Source organism: Coenobita brevimanus, chromosome 21 (genome assembly GCF_032717465.1).
Source record: "Coenobita brevimanus isolate Jiangsu-jjx chromosome 21, ASM3271746v2, whole genome shotgun sequence".
NCBI lineage: Eukaryota > Metazoa > Arthropoda > Malacostraca > Decapoda > Coenobitidae > Coenobita > Coenobita brevimanus.
In genome coordinates, this window is record NC_136974.1 from 34,073,091 (window position 1) to 34,088,950 (window position 15,860).

Consider the following 15,860-nt stretch of genomic DNA (forward strand, 5'->3'; position numbering starts at 1 on the left):
AAAAAAAAAAAAAAAAAAAACATACCGAACAGAATGGGTTAAGTCGAAAAAAAAAGTTTAAGTGAAAAAAAAATGGCGTCCTCTGAGTGAACGTGCTATGAGGGGACACTTTATTTATGAAAAGCATTAAGGAAACGAGCGACTTTTGAGAAGGGAGTTGAGTAATACGAGAAGAGTGATGGGACGGAGAATGAGAGTACCCGGGATGGCGTGTAGGAAGAGGAAATTGTTACTTAGATGGACGACACTCATTGGGGAAGAAAATGATGTTTGAGAACGTACCCAGTAGCATATAGAGAGGTTCTTCGGTGTTACCAGGACGGCTCATTCTCCTGGTGTGGGACGCGTAGATATTTTGGCCACCCCCTGAACTAAACCATGCAATCAACAGACATAAAAAACAGACGCAGGTATGAGAGAGTTTATGGTAAGTAGAAAATGATGCAGGCAGATACGGGCGACGCTGAAATGTTGTCTCAACAACACTGGGATGCGCAATATAAGGACTGCCCAGTCTTTGAGAGAGAGAGAGAGAGAGAGAGAGAGAGAGAGAGAGAGAGGATAATCCCTTGCAACACCTGCAAAAGGTCCAACACAATACAATTTTAACCTATTCACTATACAGTGCATGCTTTCATTTACTTTTATTCGTACTATCGGTACACACACACACACACACACACACACACACACACACACACACACACACACACACACACATACACACAATCAAATACTCTTCCACTCGAATTCATTCACTATCCCCTTCATGATAACATGGATGTTGACATTAATTCTCTCTCTCTCTCTCTCTCTCTCTCTCTCTCTCTCTCTCTCTCTCATCCCTTCCCTCCTCACGCTCGCTCTCTACATCTCGTCAAATGTCGCTCCTTGGTACAGCTGTGACATCCTATAAATGACTGGCAATAACAAAGTTTTTTACTTTTTCCCCTCTTCATCCGCAGAAACAAAAACTATCCAAGTCATGTTTTCGTATCTTTACTAAAATAAATCAAACTTCTCTTCCGTATTTTTTGTTCTCCCCTAAAACAACAGAACAAATCTTTTCTTCCTTCCCCCCCCCTCCACTTTTTTTTTTACTTCTTTGAAAACTATAAACTTTTTCTGTCTTCCACCCAGAGGTAAAACCTACCCTAACTCTTTTCTGTTTCCCCCCCTTTCAACTGTAAAACAATAATTTTCTATTTTTCCTGTTCCTATTTCCTTACTTAATCCTACCAGTTTTTCCTGAACTATAGAAAAACTAAGTCTACCCTTCCTTTTTTTCCTTTTATTCGCTTACACAGAAAACCTTCCCTTCGTCTTCCCCAGCATCTCCATTTACTTACAGGAGAAAAGTACTCAAATCTTTTCCTTTACTTATATAACAAATCTTTCCTTTTTTATTCATTACCCTTAAGGAGAAAACTTCCTAATCTTTTCTGTTTTTCCTCCCTCTTAATAATACAACAACGTCTTTTCCACTCCTGTTCCCCCTCTTCACCTTTAAAACAATCCCTTACAATTTTAATGAGCCAAATGTTTTCTCATATCCCTTACTTTTCTCTCTGCCTTCCTCATTCACTTTCCTGACAGTCCTCGTACTCTTTGTTTCATTTTCCTCCTTTCTCTCTTCATCACCTTCCCTGATACCTCATCATCTCCTTCTCCTCCTCCTCCATTCCTCTCTCACTGGAATGACGCTTTCTCCTTCTATCTTCTTCATTCCCTTTTCTGATAGTTCTCTTACTTTTTTATCTTTCTTCTTTCTATCTTCATCACCCTTTCTAACACTTCACTATCATCTCCTACTTCTCCTCCTCATATCCTCTCTCAGTGGAATGACGCCCTTTCTCCTTCTCTCTGTCTTCCCCAATTCCCTTTTCTGATAATCCTCTTACTTTTTTTCATCCTCCACCTTCCTATCTTCACCACCTCTACCACTTCATCACCATCTCCTACTCCTCTCTTCCTTTTTTTTCCCCTCCTTTCTATCATCATCACCTCTTCTATCACTTCATCACCATTTCCTACTCCTCTCCTCCTTTTTTCTCTTCTTTTATTCTCCTCCTTTCTATTTTCATCACCTCTTCTATCACTTCATCACCACCTCCTACTCCTCTCCTCCTTTTTTCTTTTTTTCTTTTTTTCCTAATTTCTATCTTCATCACCTCTTCTATAACTTCATCACCATCTTCCACTTCTCCTTTTTTTCTCCTTTTTTGTTCTCCTCCTTTCTATCTCATCACCTCTTCTATCACTTCATCACCATCTCTCACTTATACTCCTTTCCTCTCTCGCTGCAATGGCCCTCTTTCCCAACAGCTGTCTCCTGTATCGATCTCTTCCACACTTTCTTTCTTTCCTTTCTCAGTCTGTTGTGCTATTTCATTATTTTCTTTCATTTTCCACGTTTTATTCTGATTGCTTAGGCCCTAAAAATTTTATCTGGAAGTGGCAAGACGCATTTATTCGTTTGTCCTGTGTGTGTGTGTGTGTGTGTGTGTGTGTGTGTGTGTGTGTGTGTGTGTGTGTGTGTGTGTGTGTGTGTGTGTGTGTGAGAGAGAGAGAGAGAGAATCGACCTCTACTATCTCACTTTAAACCTTGTACATATGAACCCTATGTAATCCTCTCTCTTATAAAAACATTTGTATGAATGCTTTTGCTCACTGTCCAATGTACCTCCAATTTTTAATCCTTTTACTCCCTGTCCAATTTTTCTCCAGTGTTTGATGTTTTTACTCCCTATCCAATATTTACCCAATTTTTTTATTATTTTACTCCCTGTCCAATTTTTCTCAAGTTTTTAATGTTTTTACTCTGTCCAGTTTTTTGTCTCCAATTTAAATGTTATTCCTCCGTCTAAATTTCTTCATTTCAATATTGTATCCCCGTCCTAGGATTACCAGGGTTAGATTTTTAATGCGCCGGCCTCTACTAAATTATTTCCACCTTAATTTATTCTAGTTAATTTATTCCTGGCTAATTTATTCCTGGTTAATTTATTCCTGGTTAATTCATTCCTTGCTAAATTATTCCTTGTTAATTAATTCCTAGTCAGTTTATTCCTAGTTAATTTAATCAGTACCGTCATACGATCTCAAAACACTTGACGGAAATAATATCATCCATGAATTTGTCTGTCTAGTTTGAAGCATCTGATGAATAAGGGAACAAGGTGATTAAAGCACGAAGAAAGATTTTATATATGGAGAGAGAGAGAGAGAGAGAGAGAGAGAGAGAGAGAGAGAGAGAGATCTAAAAATAAAAATAAAATATACAATCCTCCCTCTCCCACATCTGGTAATATTGTATGCAAATTCGGGTCATCCTTACATCAAGCCCCATTTACATTTTTCCCCACCAAGTTATTTGAGGGTTATGCAAAATATTGGCCTTCTGAGACTTCACGCTGAGGCCTTGAAGGGGAGAGACATTAGACTCATTAGCAGGGTGCAGAGAGAGAGAGAGAGAGAGAGAGAGAGAGAGAGAGAGAGAGAGAGAGAGAGAGAGTAAAAATTGAAGAGTACGAACGAAAAAAAGAAAAAAAATGAATATTAAGAATAAAGTTGAAAGAAAAAAAATATAAATATGAAGATTGAAAAATACATCAAGAATAAAAATTCAACAAAAGAAATATTGGTAATACTGAAAGAATGTAAAAACTTTTGTAAAAAGAATGAAAAATAATATTTTTGCAAAGTTTCACGGGGAGACAAATGAAAAGACTAAATAAAATATGGACAAATAAAATTCACGAGTAAAAAGGCTGAGGGTGGGTGTCAAATTTGTGGAAAAATAGTAAAAAACAATAAAAAGGCAGGTAAGAGGATAGACATAATGAGAATCGGAATGAGATTTTAAGTGAAAATGAAAATCAAGAAACAGAAAAATGAAAATAATGAAATAAAATGGAAACTATGCCCAATTTGTTTGCATCAAAAGTGAACTCAGATGATTATACTGTAGTTCAGTAGGTCAAGGGGGGTTGTAAAAAAAATCTTAAATATATTGTATGCCATATTATAAACTTCCGAAATAGGCTGAAAAACGCTTCCTCCTCAAAACTGGCACATATTTTGGTGGGCAAGCATTTGGGATTGTCATCATCGCAATCATCATCATCATCACCATTATTATTAGTAGTAGTAGTAGTACCGTAGTAGTAGTAGTATCATCATCAGTATTATTATTTTGTACGTTCCTTGAGGCCCACACTCAATTTATTCCATATACCTGTTTCATTCTAAAACATTATTCCTCCACATTCCCCATTGCACAAGCCTTTACTCAATGTCCAACTCTCAATTCCTTCTCTATAATCCGGCCGTTCACCTCAAGGTGTTATTTCCCCTTGTTCTTAATACCCTTTTTCTTCATACAGCATCTCACTCGCCACTTGTTCCCTTTGCTCGATCCACTTCAATATTCCTCCACGTTCCCCACGACATCTTTCTCTGTCTTACTCTCCATTCGTTTTCTATGACCCGACCGTTCACCTTAGAGTATTGTTCTTCTTCGTCCTACATAACCTCAACCTTTAGTCTCTCTCTCTCTCTCTCTCTCTCTTATTATGATTTCACGTTTCCCATATCGTCTTCCTCAGTCTCTCACTCCCCATTTCTTCCATATAACCGAACGATGCTAGTAAATTATTTCCTTCACTTTCTCAATACCCTCAATCTTTACTCTATGACCCTTATTCTTATCGGGTAAGGAAACTCCCTAACACCTCTTCCTCAGCGATTTATTTTTGGTTATGGCTGATTTATATGCTTTTGTACGTTATTTATGCAAAGTATGGCGATACTGAAAGGTTTGAGGTAACAAAGAAAAGGAGAATAAGGTGCCATAAAAAATAAATCGCTTAGGAAAAGGTATTAGGGAGCTTCCACCCAATTCTCGCTCACCATTCATTCCCTACAGACTGAGCGTTCACCTTTAACTAATATAATCTCTCTCTAACAACTATAACCTCTCTAACTAGTATAATTTTTCTCTAACAACTATAACCTCTCTCTAACTACTATAATCTCTCTCTAACAACTATAACCTCTCTAACTAGTATAACTTTTCTCTAACAACTATAACCTCTCTCTAACTACTATAATCTCTCTAACAACTATAACCTCCCCTTAACTACTATAACCTCTCTTTAACAACTATAACTTCTCTCTACTATAATTTCTAACCATATAACCTCTCGCTAACTACTATATATAATCTCTCTCTAATTACTAAGAGCATAATCTAACTACTATAACCCCTCTCTAATTACAAAGAGTATAACCTACTATAACCTCTCTAACTATAACATCACACTAAGCTGCTATAGCCTCTCTCTAACTACTAAAACCTCTCTCTGACTACAATACCCTCTCTAACTACTATAACCTCTCTCTGAATACCATAACCTCCCGTTCCCTACATTATCACCCTCCACAATGCTTTCCTCACCAAAAATTCACCGGGAAAGCGTCTATTCCTCAAAGGCTTCCCCATCTCAATCGTGGTTTACATATTTCAAATACCCTTCTTACAGATCTGATACATCTATGCAAATGCTTAACTTTTTCTACACGTTGTATGATGGGAAAGTATTTACATATATTTTTTTTAGCATCAATCGAGAGAGAGAGAGAGAGAGAGAGAGAGAGAGGAAAACTCAGGAGAAAACATGAAAAAATGCGTAAGTGGAAAAAATATAGGAGTAAAAAAAATAAAAATCCCACAACAGCCAATACCCAAGTATAATCCTGCATGTAAGTCAATTCCCTGGACCATGCATAAGCCATCAGGTGTCATGCAATCAGGTAACTTAGTTAATACTGGATCAGCGCATTTATTCAGAGGCCAACTTATCAAAGAGTGGGCCTGTGATTCTCTCTCTCTCTCTCTCTCTCTCTCACACACACACACATAACACATCTTCCACCTAGCCCCCCACACATAATCACCCTCGTCCCCTCCCCACTCACCCACCCCCTCCCTAGTTCCCCAACTCTCCTCCTCCAACTCTCCTCCCCCTCCCCACTCCCCACACCCTCTTCCCTCCCACACTGACGACACTAATGCATCGTCATCATCATATTTACGGCTCGGCATTAATAATTTTCGCAGATAATTTGACCACTAAGGGACAAATCACGTTTACCACCAGGCCAGTTCGGGATGGCGGGGTAATGGGATCACTTAGGGCAGCTGCGTTTGTGAGTGAAGCGGGGCGAGGAGCAAAATTACACTACACTGGTTGATTGATCGAAAATAACTGTGATGGCGTGCCCCTCTCTTTCTCTCTCTACTTCTCTCTCTCTCTCTCTCTCTCTCTCTCTCTCTCTCTTTGTGTGTGTGTGTACGCAAGGCAATGAGATGAAATTGGGGGAAGTGTGTGATTAATCTGACTGTGAGTTTAGGCAACTGTGATTCAAATGTGAATATGAAAGACAAGTGTGAATCAAACTTGACTTAAAGTGAAAAAATCGTATATGAATTTTTCGTGATAACCCCTACGCACTGGTTGACGTGTATAGCTGTCATGATTTTGGGCGCGGAGCAACACCGGTTTACGAGTACAGCCGCAAGCGTCTTCCCGCCACCCTTTGAACTTTAACATCCGTATTCATTGAAGACGTGGGGACACATTCATTTGAAAGAGGAAGAGTTGTTGAGTCTTATGTATCTTTAATTTTTCTCTTGCTGTTATAGTTTGGCAGATATTAGGGTTTGAATAAGGCTATTTTTTCCTGTCACGGATATCCCCCATAGGAAGGAGCATCAGACATCGGAAAACCCCTGGTGTGTAGGGGTTAGAGCAACTACAGTGTAAAACTGAATAATGACTGAAGCAAGTGCGACAGAAAACTGAGTGAAAGTAAGTGTGCTGCAGAAATGAGTGAGGAATAAGGTTGGTAGTATGAAGCAAAACTGAATGAAAAGTGAAGCAAGTATGTAGCGGATGGTTTGCACATGCCTTGGATAAAGCATTACTAGGCCTATGAACGTTCCAGCTTTTTTTTTTTTATAACGGGTACGGAAGGGTAACTAATCTGTATTTTTTTTATGCGAGGAAGAAGGAACCAAAGGCCGTAAGCCTGCAATTATTGTTCCTTCCAAGAGAAAAACAAAATAAAAGAGAGAGCCAAATTCAAGATCCGATCCTTTCTGTATGGACAAGAAATACCACTCAAGGGACCCAGCCCCACCAACACTTTCATGCAAAGGTGTGGGTGTAGGAGGCGTCTGACTGTAGCGCTATAAAAGGCTTCTGAGTGTAGTGAGGGAAATCCATGTGGAAATTCATGTTTTGCAGTAGATGTGTCTGAGAATGAGTTTGAGTAAGGAAGTGGTCAGGAGGGAGGAAAAACACTTGTGAGGGGTGAAGACCCTTTGGACTTGGATGGAGAAAAGAAAGATGAGAGACAGAAAAGGCAGAAAATGCAGAAGTAAGAGACTGAGGGAGCGGAAAACACACTATGCATTGGAAGCTTGACTGAACTGACAGGGAAATCACATCATGAACACTGAAATAAGATGACACGCTCAATGGCACACGACAAGATTATTCCACATAGCCTCAGTGCTGTCTCCATGTTAGGAAAAAAAAATGGGTTAATTCAGGAGAACGATGACATTATTATTATTATTATTATTATTAGTGGTGGTAACAGTAGTAGTAGTAGCAGCAGCAGTAGAAGTAGTAGTATCCTTGCGGTCGTACTACAAGTATTTCATTCATCTTAGGCTCTAAAAAGTGAAGGTACTGATGGCTATAATCTTTCCAGTTAGAAATTTCCCACTAAGCTGAATAAAATCGACTGGGGATGTCAAAAATACACGACCATAAGCATGGCAAGACTGGAATAAACATAGAGACTTTGCAAAACTGAATAAATTATTGAGTTTGACACCACGGAAATAAACCACAAGAAGTTTAACACACACAGAAATAAAATATAGTAGGTTTGGCAACATAAAGTATATCTGCTAGCACTGAAATAATTGATAACAGGTGTGCAAAACTAAAATAACTGGTAAAGGGCTTGGCAGAACTGGAAGAAATAATTATATATGTTTGGCAAAGCTGTGATAAACGGAAATCGGTCTGACAGCACTAGAATAAACGATAATAGGCTTGACACACTGGAGAAAATTATAATGGTAACACTGAAATACATGACAACAGCCTTGGCAACACTGGAATAAATAGTATAAGCAGAGCACATCAGAACAAATCATTAAAAATATAAATAAATAAAAAACTTGATGCACTTGAATAAACGGTAGTACGTTCGGCACTATTGAAATAAAACACCTGGTAACGTTTGGATAAGAGATAAAAAAAAATAAACCAATGAGTAAATAAAAATGATGTCACGGTGCACAATTCTTCTTCGTCTGCAGCTTTTCCTACCCATGTAAGGTCACTGTTCCTTAAAAGCCATGTCATTTCCACTCTTATTTTCCACTTAATCCATGGTCAGGTTCCTCTTTTGCATATCACACTCCACATGGACGAGAGCCATATCCTTTCCACTCTATTTCCCACTTAATCCATGGTTTGGGTCATCTTTGGCACATCACTTTCCACATACACGTCACACCATCCTCTCCTCTGGCTCTCCATCGAACATATTCTTTCCTCCTCATAATGTATCTAACCGTTGCTGCCTTTTCTCATGTATCTACTTTAACAACTATAACTTTCGCCATTAGCTGGACAGACTAACACCTTGTTTTATCCTTCACAATTATTCCAATCATCCATCTCGACATTCTTATCCGTCACAAATACTTACGTTTCTATTGTAAATTGAACCATCAACAAATGACAGTGGCTTGCAGCGACCATACAGGCTTAGTAAATTAAAGAGTCGGGAATCAGTGGTGTCACATGGCTGTGAGTGGAAATTAAAGGGCGTACGGATCTGGAGTTAAAGGCGAATGAATGGAATTAAAGAGCCATGTTTATGTTTTGGAGCAAATGAATGAAAGCATGTTTCTCGGTGTTTACTGAATAAATAATTGTCCCTGGAGTCTTCACTTACCTTGTGGTATGCAGGGTATGTAGAAGTTTGCTTGGGTGGCACTTAGCTCCAGTAATAGCCATGAGAATCGCAAAACACATAGGAAAAGAACAATACCAACAACACTCGCGACTGCGTGGCGGCCTTCTTGTCACTGTTGCCAATTTGCCATGTCGTTAAGTAAGCATTTATAAATTCGTTATAAGATTAACTGCTTCAAATATGCATTAATGTAATTAACAGGATGAGTAGGGGACCAATCATACACTTCCGAAGCGTGATCAAAAGTAAAATTGACGTAGTGTAAGTAAGAAAACGTTACAAAATTTAAAAATTATGTCCCCCTCCCTTTGCCACACTGACTTGATGCTACTTAGTTGAACAAAATCTTATTTGCATTATTTTTTGCTGTTCATTGCGTGAATAACAATGGGTCCGATATATGAACACTCGTAAAAAAGAATAATTAAGAATCTATGAGCAAGTATTTAGTATTGTGTAGTCATCTAATTGCAAAATAATACCCGATAATTGCTGTTATAGGGGTGTCTGGCATCTTTTCCCCGGCTGCGTCTCAACAACGAAAAGGATGCCAGGTCTCCCCGACTTCAAATATAGAATTAATTTTACAACGTCTAAACTTTATAATTTCTTTACAATTTGACTGGTGCTGTTTCTTTTATATTAATCTATTCTTCTTGTTTATCTAAAATTGATTATCTTTTTGCGTATATGCTAGCATAGAGCATAATGCACATAAATTTTAAAGCAGTTGCACGAGTGAAGCTGCAATTCCCTAGTTATTGCCATTCGGCAATTAGGTATTCCTACGAGACACAACAAGAGTGATTTCACATGCAGGAACTAGACCATCTCAAGAAGCCAAACAGTTGATAATTCAAACCATCAAGAAAGGAATTAACAAACATAATAATACAACCGATTCTCGATCTTCATATTTGTTTATACAGGAAGACCCCGATGCAAAGGAGGATTCTGCAGTCTTCTTTCCTCCCCCCCCCCCTCTCTCTCTGATAATTTTGTTCTCGTAACTAAGATTTTTGTTTCATAGGACCAAAAAACATGGAAAGCCTTATCTTGAAAACAAAAAATGAGTTACATCCGTGGAAGTTATCGTACTTTTGTTTGTGAATCCAGCCGTAGCATCACTAAAAACATGAAAACAAAGGGAAAATGATGCACAGTACTCATTCGATAATCATTCCCAGGGAGGTGGTGACTGCCTGAATGTTATAGAAATCACTGTTCAACCCAAGGACGTTTAGCCTATCTCACACTAGTCCTGATACTCCAGAGTTTTAAAAGGGAGTTTTCGAACGTACGAGGTTATCTATCTTTAATCTTCACTAACCCCTTTTAGTACTGTGGTGCCTTTGTAAGATGAACGCAAATGTCTGGAAGCAGCGGGAATATGATAGAAAAAAACGTCATGGGACTGAAGGAGTAAACGATTCATGACTGAGATTTCTAAGCTCATCAATACTCTGGCTTTGGCTCCTATCCACTGAGTAAAAGGGCTTACTGTTACTTAGAAGAAAAATCATTGTGCACTTGACTCACATTTTGGTCGTTGTGTAGCCATTTCATGAAGCTCAGTGCTCCCTCCCCCCCCCAAGAAAAAAAATGCTTTGGTTCTACATCTCTTCCACACTTCTTCTTTACTATCATTCATAGTTCCGTGCAAATTTATTATTGTAGCTCATACTTCAAAATGGAGAGTTTTAGACCAAGTGAAAAGAGCATGGTAGTGTTGACGCGACCATAAATCCTACGTCAAGCCTCAGTACATACATATTTTATTTTTAAATCTAAACATACTGTGCTGTTCAGTGATCATTTCAAGAATATAATTTGTTTTATATGTTATTCTTGCCATTTCCAGGCAGCTCAGTTAATTTCTGGAGTCTGTTTGGACTGGAGGGGTTACGCAGAACCTTCATCAATCCATTCATTGCGACACGTGTTTCCAAAAGTAGATAAATAATGAAAAAAGAATTTAAAAGTACGTCACGGATTCAAGGGGTTAATTCCTTCAGTAGTAGTAGTAGTAGTAGCAGTAGTTGTAGTAGCAGCAGCAGTAGCAGCAGTAGTGGTGATGTTGATGGTGATGGTGATGGTGATCGTGGTGGTGGTGGGGGTGGTTGCATCCTCAGGCCCATCTGAACGTGAACCCGCTGGACTGAAACCACCCTTCGTCCACAGTTCACCATCCCCCCTTTCGAGAAGCAGGGAGGGGCTTGAGGGACACTTGTATAACCGGGCAGTTCCAACACCCGGCCGTATCATTGCCACCACGTGAAGGCGTTCCTCTCCAGTGCCAAGTCCATTACCACTAGACTTGAACAAAACGGCCGAAATAAAATCGTCCGGTGGTAGTAAGATTATTTCCTTCAGCCACATGACGTATTCTGCAATTTATTGTTGTTATCTGACGATTTTATTCAGCTTAGGACAGACGTTTGGAACAGGAGGGATTATATATAGCCCTCATTAACCCATTCATTACTAGACGAGTAAAATCTGAATAAAATCGTCCGGTAGTTGTCTGAAAAAAATGTAGTAATCGTAGAGAAAGTGGTCCGGGGGGGGGGTTATGTATCACGTACCAAAACTTGCTAAGAAAAAAAGAATGTTGTTTGTGAACCAGTCTAAAAAATTCAATTATAAAAGTTAAGCCAAGTTTCTACCCAGCGTTATTTTCAACCACCCTCCAGCCCACCCATATCAAAACTCATCTCTGCCTCATCCACCCTGCCTTACCCTGCCTCTCCCCGCAGCTCCCTGCCTCGCCCTACCTTTCTCCTACCACTTCAGCTCTGTCATATCATATTCCAGGCCTCCCTCACCCCTTCCCCATGCCTTGCTCTGCCTCGCACTATCTCTTTCTACCGTACCTCACCTTGCTAAGACTGCTTCACTCACCTTGCCTCACTTTGCCTCATCCTACCTCAACCTGTCTCACTCTGCCTACCCCCTCTCTTCCCTGCTCCACCCAAACCCCTCTCTTCCTACCTTCCTGCCTACCTCTGTCTCACCTTCTGTCTGTAACATTCAGTTTTCTCACGCAATCTACCCTGCCTCACACTTTCTTTTCCCTGCCTCACTCTTCCTACCCCTTCCAAACCCTACCTCACCCTGCACTCTCCTTGCTTCATTCTGTCTCAGATAAAAAAAAAAAAAAAAGACCACTATATATGAATGAATTAATAAGGCTAACTTTAAGAGCTAGATTATTCATTTATTCATTCACGATAGGGCCAAAAGATCGGCAACATCAGTTTGGTGGAGATTTTTTTTATCATCTTCTGCTAATTATTCTTATTTCAACTGCAGAATTAGACAGTACAGTATTATGGCTTTACATCCTTTTCACAGCACTTCTTCGCAGTCAGCATAATTTTCTATTGATTTTCACTTGCTATAGTTCAGCATTTAAGACGGAAGGATGGTAATTTTAGAGGAGGTTACAACAGACAGAGCATGGTCGATAATACCTTGCCTGTATTAGTAATGGTGCAGGTAATACATTGAAGGGAGTGGGAGTTGTCATAATTAGCACCATCTTTAGAAATAGCTCCTTTACTTTAATTAGGAGGTAGGAATGGGTCTCCTTGGTTACTAGTAAATATCGACCCTCCAGTCAGCCTTCACTTGCTCAACAGTGGGGCTGGAAGAGATTATGAATCTTCGTCAGAGAGAAAAAAAAAAAAAAAGTAAAAGAGAAGTTACACTGGAAATACTTAGCATGTCTGTTAATGGCAATTCCCTAAAAGTGATATAAAAAATAAGGTGTGGGAGTGATTTAGGTGAAAGGTGAATTAAATCATCTTAAAAGCATCTTATCTCTTTCTTATTCACCACAAAATCTAGTGTAAAGTAGGCAGCACGTCTCAAGGTTGGCTGCAGATGACAGACGCAGTGGAGTATGTGTGTGGAGTTGGCTTGAGTGGCGGTGGTGGTGGTGGAGGTGGAGGAAGTGGTGGTGAGGTTGAAGTTTCAAGGGGGTTTGTTGAAGAGAGAGTGTTGCTAGGGTGAAGGTGATAGAGGGAGGGAGAGAGAGGACACAAACACACACACACACACACACACACACACACACACACACACACACACACACACACAGGAAAATACTTATTATCATCACCATCATCATCATCATCATCATCAGAATCATCATCATTATCATCATCAGAGGAACTTTATATTGACTTTTTTTTTTCCTTAAGTGGGAAGGGATGTCTGGATGATGATGATGATGATGATGATCACTGTTATCTTTATTGTTGTTGTTGTTGTTGTTGTTGTTGTTGTTATTATTATTATTATTATTATTATTATTTATAACTAAATGATGAAGCTATTTGTACTTTGTGAATAAGCAGGTGTATTCATTTGTCATTTGCGAGTCATATTAATAGAACTTATAGAATGAAACATTGCAATTAATAGTACACGGGAGAATAAAACCAAAACATTTCACAAATATCTTAAATTTTATTTCAAAGTAAATATATATCATGGTTATCAAGAGAGGGAGTTACCTTTACCAAATATATATGTATTGACACGAATGTGCTACTTTGTACAGAAATTACACCTTCTTCTCTTTGGTATTACATGTACACATCAATGGTTTTAGGAGTCATTAACCCTTTCAATCTGATGACGTAAAAAATTCTCTTTATTCTTGCTGCTTCCAGACGGTTTTGCCTACAGACGATTTTTATATTAAACTTAGGAAAGACCTCGAAGTCTCTCCTGAACTGAAAAAAATCGTTACTATTTCCAGACGGTTTTACATTCAGACAATATGTTCATGAAACTTAGGAAACACCTCTCGTATTGGAGGGGTTAATGAAGCTTTTTATCCATCCCCTAAGCTGAATGAAATCGTCTGGAGGCTGGGAGAATAAAACCGGACCTACGTCGTGGGATTCAAAGGGTTGCTACGTACAGTTACGGTCAATAGTCCGTTTATACCTTCCCCAAGTCGTGCCAGATCCTAATTAAAGCTTCAAGTACCTGTCTCAATTTTACCTGGTCCAGATTATCGTCCTTTTCGAAGCTTATCTCACGTAGCTCAGTGGCAGAAAAAGACGATGCTCTAGCCCAATAAATTATGCTTTCGTGACGCTTCTTGCCACGTTGAGTACACCGCTTCCCATTCGATCAGCGAAGTTAAGCAACGTTGGGTCTGGTTAGTACTTGGATGGGTGACCGCCTGGGAACACCAGATGCTGTTGGCATCCCTACGTCAAGTGGGGTTGGTGGAGGATTAGTGCCCCTCCCTGTAAAACAATTAACTCTAAGCCCTTGGCCAACCCCATTTGGGATACATGGCGTCTGGCAATGGATGGACGGGACGCTTCTTCGTGATTAGCATCCTAGTCTAATATTACTCTATTGTTAAACCTCAGTATTCAATATGGAGGGATGTCAATTTTAGGCCAGGTCAGAATAAAAATAGTATAACCAGCAGTATTTGGTAGGACTAGAATCTGGCTTCATTTCTTCGGAACAGAGGACGTGTAAATGGATTATTGATCGTAGCTGTGCACATTACTTTTACAAACATGAACGGCTTTACACCACACAGTCACAGGAGAGCCTCACACACACGCTTGTACACTCTGTTCTTTGTGCATGCATAAATGATAGTATGTACACTCATATGGTAAGCCACTCACCTAAATGAACTTACACACACACACACACACACACACACACACACACATACTTATTCTCCTAAAAATATCCACTCACTTTGAATATTTTACATGTGAATTACCGGTAGGGAAGATGTTAACCAATTAAGGTGCTAGATTTTCTGAAATGCTTATCAGTAATAATAATAATAATAATAATAATAATAATAATAATAATAATAGCAATAATAATAATAATAGTAATAATAAAAATAATAATAATAGTAACTATGAGGAATTTCGAGTCTTAACTAATATTTTGAAAGTTAAAAGAACAGATATATATATATATATATATATATATATATATATATATATATATATATATATCTGATCAGACAGGAGTTTCTAAGATCTATAAACAATTTAACTTCTCGATATCCCAAGTATCACCTTTATTTATGGTTACTGAAGAGATTATTTTACTTTTAAGAGGAAATTTTAACATATACCCTTCAACACCAATTGAAAAAAAAAAAAAACACACAGACATATCTTCTTGAACTGTGACCACCGTGAAGACGATTTTATGTGACGACCTTCTCGGTCCAATGACGCTTATTTTCTCATCTTCTTGCTCTCTACAGACGATTTTACTCAGCTGATGAGAGATTTTTCGACCTGGATTTGGTTTAATTTTGTGGGTTCAATTTAGCCTTCATTAACTACTTGAGCCCGAGGTATTTTCTAAGCTGGATAAAATCGTCCCAAGTAGCAAGAAGATGTCGGAATAAATAATCGAAATAAAGGGGTTAAGGGAGACTTTTGGGTAGTAAGGGTGTTAATTCTACTCTGCAATATTTTGATGTCCGATGCTGCACATACAGTTGACGCCAAAAATCCCTTTACGCGTCTCAGGTTCTTAACTAACAGAGAGAAATTCCATCCAGCTTTATTAGTAACAATACTCGTTTCACTCTAAACTGGTCTAAAATTGTCATATCTTCGTCTTTGTTGCTAAATTATGACAAATTACTAGCACTAGAATATGGGGCTAATCACGAAGAAGAGCTATGGAAAGGGTGTAGAGCCGTAGTATTGTCTCTTTCTGCCACTGAGCTACGCGATAAAAGCTGCAAAAAGACGAAAATTTGGGCCACGTTAAGGTGA

The 15,860-nt window shown here is 38.8% G+C and overlaps 1 pseudogene; it reads left to right on the forward strand.

The window, feature by feature from the left end:
- The first annotated feature begins 14,171 nt into the window (after positions 1-14,171).
- Positions 14,172-14,291, forward strand: LOC145392328 (5S ribosomal RNA; annotated as a pseudogene).
- Positions 14,292-15,860: the final 1,569 nt, after the last annotated feature.